General features: G+C 41.3%; 1 protein-coding gene across 2 annotated transcripts in view; it reads left to right on the top strand.

The window, feature by feature from the left end:
- C5H10orf71 (chromosome 5 C10orf71 homolog) overlaps positions 1–17,488 on the top strand; it is a 145,340-nt gene that overhangs the window by 85,219 nt on the left and 42,633 nt on the right. The gene's annotated exons all lie outside the window — the stretch shown is intronic.

The following is a 17,488-nucleotide window of genomic DNA, read 5'->3' as shown; positions in this document are numbered from 1 at the left end:
CCAAAACATTCAAAACAGTTCTAACATTATCTCTCAACTGTCTTTTAGGTAAGAAACCACTTTGGTCCTCATGAATAAATTCTTGTAGGTGTGTTTAGTGATATCAGTGTGTTTAGTCATATTAAATTCTTGTAGGTGTGATATTAGTGTTTCGGCTAATATCATTGTAAACAATTTATAATCGTTATTCAACAGTGATATTGGTCTATAGTTTTTTGTCCCTCTTTTGGTATTAAAGTTTGGTATAAGCCATCTTCCATGTTTCAGTTATCTTCCCACTATTCAGAACAGAATTCATCACATTTTGTAGAGGTTGTAAAAACTCCTTCTCAAAACTCTTGTAATATAAACCTGGCAATCCATCTAGTCCAGGTGTTTTCCCAGGCTTAATCTTTCTTATTACATCATTTCTGTTATTATTATAGGTCATTCATGATCTGTCTCTGTTCTTCAGTAATTTTGGGTAGTTTTTGCTTTTTAAAACCTCATGTCCTTTATAGAAGTTTGAATAATATTGATGAAAGACTCTTTGTATAGCCATATTATCAGTTAGTTCTGTATCAGTCCCTTGTATTTTTACTATCATCTTCTTCTCTCTTTCTCTTCACAATTTATAAACCATCTTCCTGGTTTATTTACAGATTCAAAATTCCTTTGTTCCACATAATTTAGTTATATTTAGGGCTGTGCCTTCTGGTGGTTTGGATTGATCCAAACCTCCCCTGAACTGCTCTGGAACTGGATTCAGAGGTCATTTTGCCCCCCCTCCCACTTACTTGCCTATGCAGCTGACAGTGGAGGCAGGTAAATGGGGAAGGGGGGACAAAATGGGGGACAAATAAGCCTGAAGCCTGGGCCACAGTTGAAGCCGCCGCCCGGACTGTGATGGACCCAGGTAAGCCACCTCCCCCCTCTGTCATACCTGGCTCCACCACCATCACCGCACAGGCTGCCGCACTGCCACTTCCAGGTTAGCCCAATCCCTCCCACTTACCTGGCTCCATCGTGGCCTGGGTGGTGGCTTCAACTGTGGCCCAGGCCTAAGGCCAGAAAAAGACCACGGCCCGTTTCCGGACTTAGGCCTGGGCCACAGTTGAAGCCACTGCCTGGACCGCGACAGACCCAGGTAAGCCCCCTTCCCCATTTACCTGGCTCTGCTGCCATTACTGCACAGACCGAGGTGGCATCAGATGGGGGAGCCAAGTAAGCTCCCCTCACCACTTACCTTGCTCCGAAGCTTTGGAATGGTCCAAATTGCTTCAGCCCCACAAGCCTCTGGCATCCTTGCTCCCAGTGCTAAAGGGGCATACTGCCTGTCCTCCTCTGTGCCCGCCTCGCAGGGATGGTTTGTGCATGTCTTGCTTTGACTCAGGGTACCCTTCCATGTGATAAAAGGCAGCTGCATTGCGCGTTCACCCTGTTTAAGATTTCTTGGAAGTGGTTCACCTGAGATGAAGATCATCCTTATTTAGAAAAAATCTTGATTCCCTCAAATCATCTGTGCTATTGATTGCTATGGGCAAGCACTTTGCAATGGATCCCTATGGGCAGGTATGGTTTCTTTATGGGCATAGTACTGTCCTTTTTTGTGGGGGATTTTTTCACATATTCCCCAAAAATCAGGGGATGCTTGGATTTCCTTCCAACTGGGCATGAATGTGGATACATGGATAAGCTCTCATGGTGCCAATTTTGAGGTTTCTAACATGAAAACTAATGGAGTTCTAGCATGGGACTTGAATTGGGGTGAGTTAAAAGGAAAAAAATCGCCAAAAATCAGGGGATGAGGGGAATTGCTTGAAGCTTGCCATGAATGTGGATCTAGATGGCATCTGTGAGGGTGCCAACTTTCAAGTTTGTATCTGTAAAAATGTTGGAGTAAATCCCATTTCTGAAAATGGGGTGTAGGTTTTTCAAAAATTCCCCAAAAATCAGGGGATGCTTCGATTTCCTTCCAACTGGGCAGGAATGTGCATTCATGGATAAGCTCTCATGGTGCTGATTTTGAGATTTCTAACATTAACAGAAAAAAGTTATAGGCGTTTGGATTTCAATGCAAGTCTATGGGGGGGAAACACGGAGCTCCGATTCAAATCCGGACCTCTGCAGCGAAGCGGAGCGGACTATATGTGGATCACTGCGGAGGAGAGCAGACCCAATCTGGAAGTTGCAGATCTGGATGAGAAGCAGATTGGGGGGTCCGTGCACAGTCCTAATAAATGGTGCAAATGCACCCCAAAAGAGATAATTTTTCATTATTTGAGAAAACTAAAACAAGATATTGTTTGTTTACAAGAGACCCATATTAGGAAAAAAGATCTTAAATATGTAGTTAATAAAAATTTGGGTGAAGAATTCATTTCATCAAATATGAAAAAGAAAAATGGAGTAGCCTGAAACCAGAATTAGAACTGTCCAATGAACAAGGTTGATTTGTAGGAGTAAAAATCAATATAAATGGATCTATAACTATGGTGTTCGGGGTTTACGCTCCCAATGAGTATAAAGCGGATTTCTACAAAAGGCTTATGTACAGTCTAATCGATTTTTCGTATGGTAGTTGGTGTCTGAGGGGAGATTGGAATGGAGTTATCTCACCTCAAATGGACAGGACATCTGAGAAAAATATTAAAAGTCATCAGGGTAAACTCCCGAAAACTTTTTTTGATCTGATGTATAATTTAGGATTGGTGGATGTATGGAGGCACAAAAATGTTAACGCAAAGGAATACTCTTATTTTTCAGAGGGATATAGATCTTTCTCAAGAATAGATATGATATTAGCAATAGGGATTGGCTGGGCATACCCTGGAGTGTGTGAACTGTGACGGAGTTGTGTGTGTGTGGGTGCATCTTGAAAAATCAACACGTTATAGCACTTTGAAATGAGCGGATGGCATGAAAGAAATTAAGTTTTTAGAAGTATTGCGACCCAAGTGTGGCAACACAAAGTCTGAGTTGTTTATCCCATGAACAGCTATGTGTTGTACGCTCACCCAGTTTAAATATTTTCTATCTTGAAGTCCCTGTGTTCATTTTTGACGTGGTTACCTGAGAAAAAGATTCTGATTTAGGTTTAACTTTAACAAATTCCCCCAAAATCAGGGCATGATCTGATTTCCTTCAAACTTGGCATGAATAAAGATGTGTTTATACGCTCTCCTGGTGGGCAGTTGCATGTGTGTATCCAGAAAAATGATGGAGGTACATGCATTTCTGTAAATGGGGGAATCTTTTAAAAATTCACCAAAAATCAGGGGATAATCTGATTTCCTTCAAAGTGGCTATGCCTAAGGATCTATTTAGAATATCTCCTGGTGCCCATTGTCATGTTTCTAAATTGAACACTAAAAAAGTTATAGGCATTTGACATTTTCAATGCAAGTCTATGGGGGGGGGGAAACGTGGAGATGCGGATCTGCTGTCAACGGGAGCGGAGCGGAGGTGGATCGTCCCAAAGCAGAGCAGACCCAATGAAAAAGTTGCGGATTGAAATCCAGAGAGGATTGGGGGGTCCGTACACAGCCCTAATTGGCAACCAGTGAATTCGTTACAAAAATCTATAAAATAGAGATTCTACTGAAGTATTTCTCTGAATATATGGACTGTAAAAGAAAAGCCAATATTTTCAGATGGAGATTAAGTGAAACTTTATTACAAAACAAAACTGTTATGGAAGCGTTTAAAAGGAAAATAAAATAATACTTCGAGATGAATTTAAACAAGGGCACAGATATAAGAATGGTTTGGGATGCAAGTAAAGCTTCTATTAGATGTAAAGGTTCTCTCAGAGAAGTTTAGCATTGGGTGAAGATGGTTGCATATCAAACCTAATCTCCTCGAGATAACAAAGGTCTTTCAGATTTTCCCAAACACTGGTATAGCTATGATTGTGAAAAGGAGGACTGCTTGCAGCACTTATGAAATGGAGGTAAAAAACACGGAGGCAAACCAGGTAGGAAAAATAGGTGTGATGGAGCCCTAGGTTTGGTTGGGCAGCTTTTACAGCTTCAGAGCCTCCATTATTGTTAGAAACACTTATAGAAGCTGAACAGATATGTTGACCCATGACCCCGATATATAAGTATTTAGTAGTAGTAAATAAATATGATACCCATGGTTTAAGACAGGATTGGAATAGAGAATTGGAGTGTCCTATTTTGCTTAATCAATGGATTGTTGCCTCATTGTCTGTATCTGAAGTTTCTATGGATTTTAGGCTACATCTCATTCAGCAAAAAATCTTGTTTGGGGTTTATTGGACTGTGCAACACCTTTGCAATAAGGGTGTATCTAACTTACACAATTGCTGGAGATGTAATGCACATAATGCTTCTTTAATTCACATGTTTTGGCAATGCCCCTTTTTGGGAGATGATTACAATAAGGATAAACATTGTACTGAAACACATAGTCAGTGCAAATGGATTTTTGAGCCCTTTTGACAGCTAAAAGATATTATCACATTGGAAGGATAAATGCTCACCTCCCATAATGCAATGGACTGAGGACTTAATGCTCTCAACATTTGAATGGGTGTTATATAGGTGTAACTTTCAACTGGATATATATATGGTTATTTGGTCTGCTTTTCTTGAAACCAATGTATAAATCTCTCTCATTCCCTTTTTAAATTAATGGTATACCTGATGAAAAATGAGGGTTTCCCCCCTTTTTTACTCAAAGGGAAGCTCATGAAACTTTGCATGGATCAGGACCCTAGTATGGTGGTAGGGCACTAACCCTTTATGCTAAGCCTGCAATTGACCATATATGGAAGCCAGTTTTGCAATGTAAATTGGAAGCATGGGGGTGGGACTGATCCAAATTGAGACCATAACATGGGCAGAATATTAAAATTTCCCAACCCAATGTAATGCTGAACAGTAATGTGTAGTGTTACCTTGTAAGGACAGATTCCATAACTAAAGGACGAGAGGGTCATTCTGTGCCAAATCACCCAATAATGGTAGCATGACCATTTTAAAATAATAGTAATTTTTGTACACATGTTCCTACATGTATTGAGAGTCCAACATGAACTTTTATTTTTATCCCCCATAGTTTTTCTGCTACAGCCATTTTGCAAAATGGTGCCCACCAATTTTTGGAAATGTTCTTCTTCACACAACATCAATACCTCAGAGCCTATTTGACTTGGTTAAAAACCCCATCACATAGCTCTTGATATGAGCTACATTTCATCTTATATACATTCTTTTCCTACGTTATCTCCTTATACTTGAAATTTGACTCTGAAATTAATGTTGGTTTTGTTGGTGTGTTTTTTTTAAGTCAGTTTTTGAGCTGTTGATGTTAAAATCACTGAAATAAAGAACATGTATCTGAATCACAGAATAGTAGAGTTGGAAGGGGCCTAAAAAGAGAGCCAGTGTGGTGTAGTGGCTGAAGTGTTGGACTGAGAGTCGGGAGATCCGGGTTCTAGTCCCCATTCAGCCATGGAAACCCACTGGGTGACTTTGGGCCAGTTACAGACTCTCAGCCCAACCCACCTCACAGGGTTGTTGTTGTGAGGATAAAATGGAGAGAAGGAGGAGGATTATGTGTGCCGCCTTGGGTTCCTTGGAGGAAAAAAGGTGGGATATAAATGCAATAATAAAATAAATTAAAAAATTAAAAGGCCATCAAGTCCAACCCCCACATGAAGTTAACATCTGCTTTAGTTGCTGTACAAATTTCTTTGTGGTAATTCTTTTTGCTGTCCTCATACAAGATCAATAAAAAAGAAAATCTATTATTTTCCTTTTTTCTGAATTAGGAGAAGATAGCTAAAGAAAACTGTGGTTAGGTAGGGCGTACAACAGTGCTAGACAAAACAGAAAAAGGGAAATATGCAGTAAAGATTAGAAAGGGAAGCAAAAGGTGCAATCCTCTAGCCAAAAAAAAAGTCCTACAACCCCCGGCTTTCCACAGCCAGCATGCACAGGATTGTTCCCTAACCAGAAGCAAGCCTCACTGTGTTTAATAGGACTTATTCCCAAGTAAGGGTGGAGAAAGAAGAGAGAAAGAATGATTGGGTCACTGCAGCAATCTTTTCTCAGGTCTATTCAGTGTGATTTAATATTAAGCAAGAAAGAGTGGCTGTCGTTAAAACATTGTAACACTTGAGAAGTAATATAAACTAGATTTTTCACAAGTCAGTTTCTGTTAAAGCCTTTTCCAGATTTGTATGTGTACATTATTGGGAGAACTGTTGATAAGCATCCACAATATGGCCTCAGTGGTGAGTTTCTACCAAATCAACTATACCACTAACAAAACATCTGGCTACAAATTACAAGATTACAGAGTTTACATTTATTTATTCCATTTATATCCTGCCTGTTTTCCTCCAAGGAACCCAAAGCGGTGTACATAATCTTTTTCCTCGAGAGGATAAAATGGCTAGTTTATCCTCACAACAGTAGGAGGACTATACAAAAAGGAGGACAGGGCTCCTGTATCTTTAACAGTTGCATAGAAAAGGGATCTTCAACGGGTGTCATTAGTATGCATGCAGCACCTGGTGAAATCCCCTCTTCATCACAACAGTTAAAGTTACAGGAGCCCTGCCCTCTTTTGTACTTGGTCACTCTAGTATAGCTCCTGCAGCTTGAACTGTTGTGATGACAAAGGGATTTCACCAGGTGCTGCATGCATAGAAATGACACCTGCTGAAATTCCCTTTTCTATGCAACTGTTAAAGATACAGGAGCCCTGTCCTCCTTTTCATATGGATACCCTATTCTAGCCACTACACCACAATCCACAAATTAGATATTTAATATACTAACAGTATTAAATGGATAGTCAATGTTAATTCTGGTTAACTTTGTATGAATGGCTAGTCAGAGTTGCATAATCCTACTCAGAAGTACGTTCAATTGAGTTTACTTTCATTTATTTAGGATTGCAGCCTAAATAACTGAAAGGATGCACATATATCAAATGTTAGGACAGCAAACATATCAAATTTAAGCAAATAAATCATTCAACACTACTCAGACATAAAAATGTGAGGAAAGCAACCTGATTGTTTCCAATGACCATACACTTCATTCTTCACTCAGACCAAATGTTTTAAAAATATATTTCACTTTTCTGAAATACATAGTGACATTTACCCAGAATTAAGCTTCACTGAATACAGTGGGATTTGTTTCCAAACCTGCATCGGACTGGGCTTAAGTGTCATGAAACAAATACCAGAGAAGTAACATGCCAAATACTTAGAACCAAGCAGCTAGTCCTTGTTAATAAACTAACACATGCTTCTCTTCACATCAGTTTGCCTTTCTTTAGCAAGCGCAAAGCCCTCCTGTCAAGGAGGACTATACACCCACCCTAACCTTGCCTTATGGATCATGTAACAGCAGGTACAGTCCAGAAAGATGCTTTCAAGAGCCAAGTAGATCCAGACACAAGCAATTCAAGCCAAACCACACTATACACCCACATACTATTTTGCCCTAGTCCAAACATTGGTGCTCATATCCTTTTTTGCTGCGGTGCCACATCTCCCCTTTGACCCAAATAAGGGGCCTGGGCAGCTTGGAAGAAGCAACAGGTAAAGAAGGCCTCTGGCACTCCACTGAATATGTCAGCAGCCACTCCACCTGCTCCTCCACTATAATGGAGAACGTATTAACTGTCTGGGTACCTCTCTCTTCATAATCAGGTACTTGCTTGCAATGGTGTTGTTAAACAATTTTTGATGCTGGATGTAATAGTCTTAGAGGCCCCTTTATATTTAAAATGCATTGCTTCACTTCAAATGACAAGTATACCTTCCACACTGACAGCTGCTACATTTCTGATTTATAAGATGTTTTTAGAATGTTTTTAACAATGTATATTACGTTTTAATTCAGTTTTATGTATTTTATTGTTTATTGTTGTTCCCCGCCTCGATCAAAATGGAGAGGCGGGTAAGAAATATTTTATATATATATATATATATATATATATATATATATATATATATATTCTAAGCATGTGAGGAGTTTCACATTTTAAACTCACTTAAAGTGCAATCCTTTGCATGTTTAGAAAGAAAAAAGACCTACAATTCTTAGCATACTCCAGCCAATTATGCTGGCTAGGGGATTCTAGGAGCTGTAGGACATTTTTTTTGTCTAAACATGCATAGGATTGTGCCTTTAATTCATCATATCACACTAGAATGAATAAAGGAATCAAATACGGATTTAGGTTTGTTTGATTTTTGGTTAAACATAATCACTGGCTCAGAGTTTATTTTTAAGCACCTAAGATTAAAAGATGTAGTCCTTAATATTTTATTCCCACCTTATAAAATAGATTACCCAGCCCTTAGACTTGTGTTCATGTATCAACTCATTCCCTGGTTACTTCAAGCATATTTAGGTTGCAATCTGAACTCACTCACTGAAGAGCAAGTTCCATTGTAATCAATGGTTCTTACTTTTGTTCAGACAAATGTAGTGTTAATAAATTAGTTCTTTCTTAGCCCATCCTGCTATAAATGAATTAACCTTGATTGAAGGTGTGTGTTTGTTGTTTATTCGTTCAGTCGCTTCCGACTCTTCGTGACTTCATGGACCAGCCCACGCCAGAGCTTTCTGTTGGCCGTTGCCACCCCTAGCTCCCCCAAGGTCGAGTCTGTCACCTCCAGAATATCATCCATCCATCTAGTCCTTGGTCGGCCCCTCTTCCTTTTGCCTTCCACTTTCCCTAGCATCAGCATCTTCTCCAGGGTACCCTGTCTTCTCATTATGTGGCCAGAGTACTTCAGTTTTGCCTTTAATACCATTTCCTCAAGTGAGCAGTCTGGCTTTATTTCCTGGAGTATGGACTGGTTTGATCTTCTTGCAGTCCAAGGCACTCTCAGAATTTTCCTCCAACACCACAGTTCAAAAGCGTCTATCTTCCTTCACTCAGCTTTCCTTATGGTCCAGCTCTCGCAGCCATAGGTTACTACAGGGAATACCATTGCTCTAACTATGCGGACCTTTGTTGTAAGTGTGGTGTCTCTGCTCTGTCAAAGTGTCAAAGTAATCTTGATAGGCTGGAGTGCTGGGCTGAAAACAACAGGATGAAATTTAATAGGGATAAATGCCAAGTTCTACATTTAGGAAATAGAAACCAAAGGCACAGTTACAAGATGGGGGATACTTGGCTCAGCAATACTACAAATGAGAAGGATCTTGGAAGTTGAATATGAGCCAACAGTGCGATATGGCTGCAAGAAAGGCAAATGCTATTTTGGGCTGCATTAATAGAAGTATAGCTTCCAAATCACATGAGGTACTGGTTCCTCTCTATTCGGCCCTGGTTAGGCCTCATCTAGAGTATTGTGTCCAGTTCTGGGCTCCACAATTCAAGAAGGAAGCAGACAAGCTGGAGCGTATTCAGAGGAGGGCAACCAGGATGATCATGGGTCTGGAAACAAAGCCCTATGAAGAGAGACTGAAAGAACTGGACATGTTTAGCCTGGAGAAGAGAAGATTGAGGGGAGACATGATAGCACTCTTCAAATACTTAAAAGGTTGTCACACAGAGGAGGGCCAGGATCTCTTCTCGATCCTCCCAGAGTTCAGGACACGGAATAACGGGCTCAAGTTAAAGGAAGCCAGATTCCGGCTGGACATCAGGAAAAACGTCCTGACTGTTAGAGCAGTACGACAATGGAATCAGTTACCTAGGGAGGTTGTGGGCTCTCCCACACTAGAGTCATTCAAGAGGCAGCTGGACAACCATCTGTCAGGGATGCTTTAGGGTGGATTCCTGCACTGAGCAGGGGGTTGGACTCAATGGCCTTGTAGGCCCCTTCCAAATCTGCTATTCTATGATTCTATGAATGTGGATCTAGATGGCATCTGTGAGGCTGCCTGCTTCAAAGTTTTTTATCTGTCAAAATGTTGGAGAAAATCCCATGTCTGGAAATGGGGTGTCCGATTTTCAAAAATTCCCCAAAAATCAGGGGAGGCTTGGATTTGCTTAAAGCTTGGCATGCATGTGTATACATGGATCAGGTGTCATGGCACTTAATTTAACATTTCTAACATGAAAATTGACAGAGATATCGAAAGGGGTGTGAATAGTGGTTAGGGGTGATGCTTTAGAGGTTAAACCCCTGCCAAAAATCAGGGGATGATGGGATTTGCTTGAAACATGCCATGAATGTGGATCTAGACGGCATCTGTGAGGGTGCCTGCTTCCAAGTTTTTATCTGTCAAAATGTCAGAGTAAATCCCATGTCTGAAAATGGGGTGTCCGGTTTTCAAAAATTTCCCAAAAATCAGGGGATGCTTTGATTTTAATAAACTCAGAACTATGATAAGTAAGGTCCCATGGCAAATGAGCCTAATGAGAAAAGGAGTGCAGGATGGGTGTGAGTATTTAAAAAAGGAAATTTTAAAGGCACAGTTACAAACAATTCCAAAAAGGAGAAAAGTTAGAAGACAACAGAGGAAACCAATGTGGCTCCATAAAAAGCTTAGAGATGACCTGAAAACAAAAAGGGATACATATAGGAAGTGGAAGGAAGGCCAGGCTACAAAAGAAGAGTACAGACAAGTGGCGCAGAAGTGCCGAAATGGCGTCAGGAAGGCTAAAGCTGTGAATGAGCTGAGATTAGCAAGGGATGCTAAAAGCAATAAAAAGGCTTTCTTCAGATATGGGAGTAGTAAAAGACAGACGAAAGAAAGGATGGTTCAACTGCTTAATGAGGATGGCAAATTGATAACAGATGACAAAGAAAAGGCTGAAGTGCTCAATTCCTACTTTGCCTCAGTCTTCTCTCAAAAGCGGGTCTATGACCCACCTGGAAAAAGTGAAGCAGAAGTTGAGGGGGCAGGATTACAGTTTGAGATTGATAAACAAATGGTCAAAGAACACCTAATTTCCTTGAATGAGTTCAAATCTCCAGGCCCGATGAACTGCATCCTAGAGTAATGAAGGAGCTAGCGGAAGAACTCTCAGAACCTTTGTCTATTATCTTTGCAAAATCATGGAAGACGGATGAGGTGCCGGACAACTGGAGGAGGGCTAACGTTGTCCCTATCTTCAAAAAGGGCAAAAAGGAGGAACCTGGGAACTACAGACCAGTCAGTCTGACATCTATCCCTGTGAAAATTCTGGAGCAGATTCTAAAGAAGTCAATCTGTAAACACCTTGAAATCAATGCGGTGATCACTAGAAGCCAACATGGATTTGTAAAGAACAAGTCCTGTCAGACAAATTTGATCTCATTTTTTGATAAGATAACCTCCCTTGTGGACCATGGGAATGCTGTGGACGTCATATATTTTGACTTTAGCAAAGCTTTTGACAAAGTACCCCATGACATTCTGATTAACAAACTAGCTAAAAGTGGGCTAGATGGAACAACTATTAGGTGGATTCACAGTTGGCTACAGAATCGGACTCAAAGAGTACTTATCAATAGAACCTTCTCAAACTGGGGAGAGGCAACGAGTGGGGTGCCGCAGGGCTCAGTCCTGGGCCCAGTGCTCTTCAACATTTTTATTAATGATTTGGACGAGGAGGTGCAGGGAACGCTGACCAAATTTGCAGATGACACCAAATTGGGTGGGATAGCTAATACCCTGGAAGACAGAAACAAACTTCAAAGTGATCTTGATAGGCTGGAGTGCTGGGCTGAAAACAACAGGATGAAATTTAATAGGGATAAATGCCAAGTTCTACATTTGGGATATAGAAATCAAAGGCACAGTTACAAGATGGGGGATACTTGGCTCAGGAACACTACAAACGAGAAGGATCTTGGAATTGTTGTAGATCGCAAGCTGAATATGAGCCAACAGTGCGATATGGTTGCAAGAAAGGCAAATGCTATTTTGGGCTGCATTAATAGAAGTATAGCTTCCAAATCACGTGAGGTACTGGTTCCTCTCTATTCGGCCCTGGTTAGGCCTCATCTAGAGTATTGCGTCCAGTTCTGGGCTCCACAATTCAAGAAGGACGCAGACAAGCTGGAGCGTGTTCAGAGGAGGGCAACCAGGATGATCAGGGCTCTGGAAACAAAGCCCTATGAAGAGAGACTGAAAGAACTGGGCATGTTTAGCCTGGAGAAGAGAAGATTGAGGGGAGACATGATAGCACTCTTCAAATACTTAAAAGGTTGTCACACAGAGGAGGGCCAGGATCTCTTCTCGATCCTCCCAGAGTGCAGGACACAGAATAATGGGCTCAAGTTAAAGGAAGCCAGATTCCAGCTGGACATCAGGAAAAACTTCCTGACTGTTAGAGCAGTGCGACAATGGAATCAGTTACCTAGGGAGGTTGTGGGCTCTCCCACACTAGAGGCCTTCAAGAGGCAGCTGGACAAGCATCTGTCGGGGATGCTTTAGGGTGGATTCCTGCATTGAGCATGGGGTTGGACTTGATGGCCTTGTAGGCCCCTTCCAACTCTGCTATTCTAAGATTCTATGATTCTATGATTTGCTTGAGGCTTGGCATGCTTGTGTATACATGGATAAGCTATCATGATGCCGAGTTTGAGATTTCTAATGTTAACAGAAAAAAAGTTGTAGGCTTTTTTGGATTTGAATGCATGTCTATTGGGGGGAAAAGCGGAGCTCCAATCTGGATCCTGAGGTTTGCAGCGAACCGGAGCGGACTATAGGCGGACCGGATCGGAGTGGAGCAGACCCGATCCAGAAGTTGCGAATCTGGAAGAGAAGCAGATCGGGGGGTCCGTGCACACCCCTAATATAGACATCGAAGACCATGTGTTTTATAGTCTGGCTTTGTTCCTATATTGTTGCGGACACTATTTTGGGGCAGAGCTTCGGCTATTGGGCGGTATAAAAATGTAATAAATAAATAAATAAATAAATAAATACTATTGGAGCTGTTCTCTGTAATGTGGTGCATTGGCCTTCATCCATTGTTTCCTCAATGTTTAGGTCTCCCGCCCCTGTAAGATTCAGTTTAAAGCCCTCCTGATCAAGTTCTTCATGCTGTGGCCGAACAGATTCTTTCCAGCCCTTCTGAGGTGCAATCCATCCCTTGCCAGCAGTCCATGTTCCAAGTAGCGTAGCCAGTGGTCCCAGAATCCAAAACTCTCATGTCGGCACCACCTTCATAGCCAGTTGTTCATCCGAAGTATTTTTCTTTCCCTTTCTAATCCTCTTCCAAGAACCGGGAGGATGGATGAGAAAACTACCTGGGCCCCAAAGTTCTTCAGTTTCCTTCCCAGAGCTTCAAAGTCTGAAATGATTTCTTCGTAGCTGTGCTTGGCGACATCATTTGTTCCCACATGGATGAGAAGAAAGGTGTATGTGTCCGTGGGCTTTATGAGCTTTGGTAACCCTTCAGTCACATCTCTAATCTGTGCTCCAGGGAGACAGCACACCTGGTGAGTCCATGGGTCTTCACGACATACTCGGGTTTCAATCCCACGCAGCAGGGAGTCTCCCGCAACGACTTCTCTTCTCTTTTTCTTGGTTGACCTACCTTCTGCCTCTTGTTCACTGTTGCACAGTGTCTGTTGTACTTCTTCCTCTGCAAACTGTCCTTCAGTCTCATTCTCCAGTAGCTGTAAGCTGTTACTTAAGTCTAATGGTTCCACCGTTGCAGAATGCCTTCTAGTTCTTCTGCTCCTAACTGTCACTCTTTTCCAGGGAGTTTCCTCTTCATTGGCTTTCCTCCCCTCAGCATACTTCTGCTTCAGCTGGCTGTTGCTCTTCAATCTCATGTGCTTCTTGTTGCTGTTGCAGTTCCACCGTTCGGTCTAAGAACTCCTCGTCTTCTCTTATTCCTTGCAGGGTGGACACTTGCCACTCAACTCCTCTCACTTTTTCTTCCCAAATTGCCACCAACTTGCACTTGTTGCAGGTGTACGCCATGTTGAGCTCAGGCAGAAACACGAACATTGCACACCCTTTGCAGGTCACCACCTCTAGGGACTCTTTCCCATCCATTTTGTCTATTTCTGCTTTGTTTTTTCCTTTCTGATTATAGTGGAATTGCCTTTGCTTTGTCCTGTCCTCTCTGAAGGTACACAACTATATGAGTATGTCTTAAGAGAAAATAAGATTTTTTGATTGAGGTTTTTTTGTGTGTGTTTTGGGTTTTTTTTCTCTTTATGTTTTTCTTTGTTTTCCCCCCTATTTTTTTCCTTAGAGGCCTCCCCCGCTGAACTCCCCCTGTCACTCGCTCTCTGTTCGCTCTCTCTCTGGGAACTGGCTTACTTTTCTAGCTTCTACTTGAGCTGGGTCAGCTGCTCTTCCCTGCTTCTGCTCAGCTCCAAGTCAGGAAGCAGAATGAGGTCACTGGGAGGCCAACAACAATCAGCAGCAATCAGGCCACTGATTGCTGAGAACAATCAGCAATCAGGCCACACACCCTTCAGGCCTTGCAGCAACTCTCCACACCCACCCCTTCCTTTCTTCACTCAGCACTCAGGAGCACATGGCAAGCACATGGCCTCTTTGAATTGGCAGCCTCCTGGATTTCCTTGAGGCTTCTCTTCTCCCCCTTATCTTGGTCTCCTCTTCCCCTACACTCCCCCTATCAAACTCCTGTTTGCTCTTCCTTTTAGTGCGAGGTCTGTTTGCAAGCTCTCTCTCTCTCTCTCTCTCTCTCTCTCTCTCTCTCTCTCTCTCTCTCTCTCTCTCTCTCTCTCTGACACACACACACACACCAGATCCATCTGTCCATCCACACACAAGCAAAATCCTGTGTACCTATTATAAGTCCATGCTTGTATACCGACACACACACACACACCTCCCTTCTCCTCTACACAAGAACATGAGAAGCCACACTCACTCTGTTTCACGATCCATCTAAACTCCTCCCCTCTGGATCACCCACAAAGCTCTCCTCTGTCTTTCTCAGGCACAGGCACACGACCCTTCCCAATACCCCCACTGCTTCCTGCCGGCTCCCCATTAGAACCCTTAGCCCCCTCACAGAAGCTTTAATTTAATAAAGATTGGGGTGAGCTTAAAACAGCTTACAAACCTCATACAGTATATTACAAATGCCAAAAGAATATTACAATTAAAACATAAGACAACTTAAACATCACAAAACGCACAAGCTTCAATCCCATTAAAAATCCCAAACCATCATACATCATTCAGCCCCAGAAAAATCCACAAGCACTAAAACAATACCATCTTTAAAAGCTTCTTTACTTTACATAGTAAGATCCCACCTTTCCATAAGTGTAGCTAAGGACATTAAAACCACAATAATATTTTCAGGATGATTTTTGCAGATTGTGGCAGGCAAAGCAGAAACTACCTTTGCCTCCTGCCTTTCCTTCCTCCCTCCCCCTTGGCCCCCCTCCCCCCTGGCCAATGGTGTAGCAGCCATGCAAATGGTGTAGCTGATTGGAGCACCTCCGGAAGACACGCACACTCTCACTCCGTCTCCCCCACCCCCGGTAAATTGGGGGCCAGCGCCAGTTGCCCCGGATATCCCCGAATTTCTGAAGGTCTCCGGGTTTTGCCTGATCATCTGGTCACCCTATTTATTTATTTATTTATTTATTACATTTTTATACCACCCAATAGCCGAAGCTCTCTGGGCGGTTCACAAAAATTAAAACCATAATAAAACAACCAACAGGTTAAAAACACAAATACAAAATACAGTATAAAAAGCACAACCAGGATAAAACCACGCAGCAAAATTGATATAAGATTAAAATACAGAGTTAGAACAGTAAAATTTAAATTTAAGTTAAAATTAAGTGTTAAAATACTGAGAGAATAAAAAGGCCTTCTACTTTCAAGTTAATAACACAATGAAGACACAACAGAAAGATAAAGCACAATACCCCCCAAATTTTCTATAAATTTTTAATCCATTTATTGTAGCAAAAAGAAAAATGAAAGGTACATTGTCCATGTGCAAAAACTGATTACCATCACAGAAAACACATCAAGATAAAATCGTTATACTGGTCATTTTCTCAATGGATCTGTTCTGAAATTTGTCTAGCTTAATGTACTCAAGCTACAGGTACCTTATGCCAAATTGGCAAGTGTTGGGATTCCAGTAATTTCATTTTATTTATTACTTTTCTCTATACTGCCCAATACCAAAATTCTTTTGGCAGGTTATAAAGGGATGAATTGTTTAAATATTAGAAATATTTAGAATCTTTAAGCTTTTTAACATGTTAAAATGCTCTCTAATCACTCTCCCTCAAGTGCATTAGCACACTTACATAATAAAATCAAGAATTTCAAAGACCTGGATGCTTTGCGTTTGTAATGGGCTTGATAAACTTAACTCAATGCTGGTTAATGATGTTAGAATAATAGGGCATGAGGCTGGTGTTGTGGATTTTCATTGTCATCGGCCAAACACCAACATGACCTTAGGTAGCATTCTCAAAGCTAAGGGCCTTTGCAAGTCAGAAATGCCATCGCAACAGAGCTCCCATCCACACAGGGAGACTGAAATCCGCCTTGAAGCTCTCAGTATTTAAATCAGGCAATTCCACAACTGTAGTAGTGGAACAGCTTGTCCATGAAATACCTTGAATATTTCTTAGAAAGTGGATTATGAATGCTGTATATAATATAAGCAATAGCAGAAATGTATGTACTAATACACCCTTTATCGTATGTTGTTCACCCAAATGAATTGGAGGGAAATTATCAGATCCATTTAATGAAGAATCTGTGATTACTTTCCTCCAATTCATCTGTTTATCACCTGGGTCTTGGCTCTTTATTGTAACATCAACATCCATTCACTGGCTTCACTTGAGAACTTATTTATTTATTACATTTCTATAGCACCCAATAGCCGGAGCTCTCTGGGTGGTTCACAAAAATTAAAAACATTCAAAGTATAAAACAACAGTATAAAACCATAATATAAAATACAATATAAAAGCTCAACCAGATAAAAAGAGCAGCAATGCAAAATTACAAATTTAAAACACCAAGTTAAAAAAAATTATGGACTGTTAAAATGCTGGGAGAATAAAAAGGTCTTCACCTGGCGTCTAAAAGCATATAATGTAGGTGCCAAGCAAACCTCCTTAGGGAGTTCATTCCAAAGCCGGGGTGCCACAGCAGAGAAGGCCCTCCTCCTGGTAGCCACCTGCCTCACTTCCTTTGGCAGGGGCTCGCGGAGAAGGACCCCTGAGGATGACGTTAGGGTCCGGGCAGGTACATTGAAGTTCTCAACAAAAACTTGATTGTGAGTGCCAAAAAGAATAAGTTTCGAGTTTACCTTTATTGTTCAAAGCCACAATTCCACATGGACAGAAATAATAGAATACAATAATAAAAAAAGATATTTTAAGATGTGTCATTGTTTGGTTCCTCACAACTGTTGGAATAATGAAGAAATCAATGACACTGCAAAAAACTCCTCATAAACAAATTGGCCCTGTTCAATTGACACTAAACCATAATGGTTAAGTATTCTGAGCTAACCATGATGGCTTAATGTGTCATCTGAATGGTATTTTTCCTAACCATGGTGGCTACATAACCATGGTTTAACCACC

Source organism: Elgaria multicarinata, chromosome 5 (genome assembly GCF_023053635.1).
Source record: "Elgaria multicarinata webbii isolate HBS135686 ecotype San Diego chromosome 5, rElgMul1.1.pri, whole genome shotgun sequence".
Taxonomy (NCBI): Eukaryota; Metazoa; Chordata; class Lepidosauria; order Squamata; family Anguidae; genus Elgaria; species Elgaria multicarinata.
Note: the sequence above shows the minus strand (reverse complement) of the source record. Positions and strands in the feature narration are given on the sequence as shown.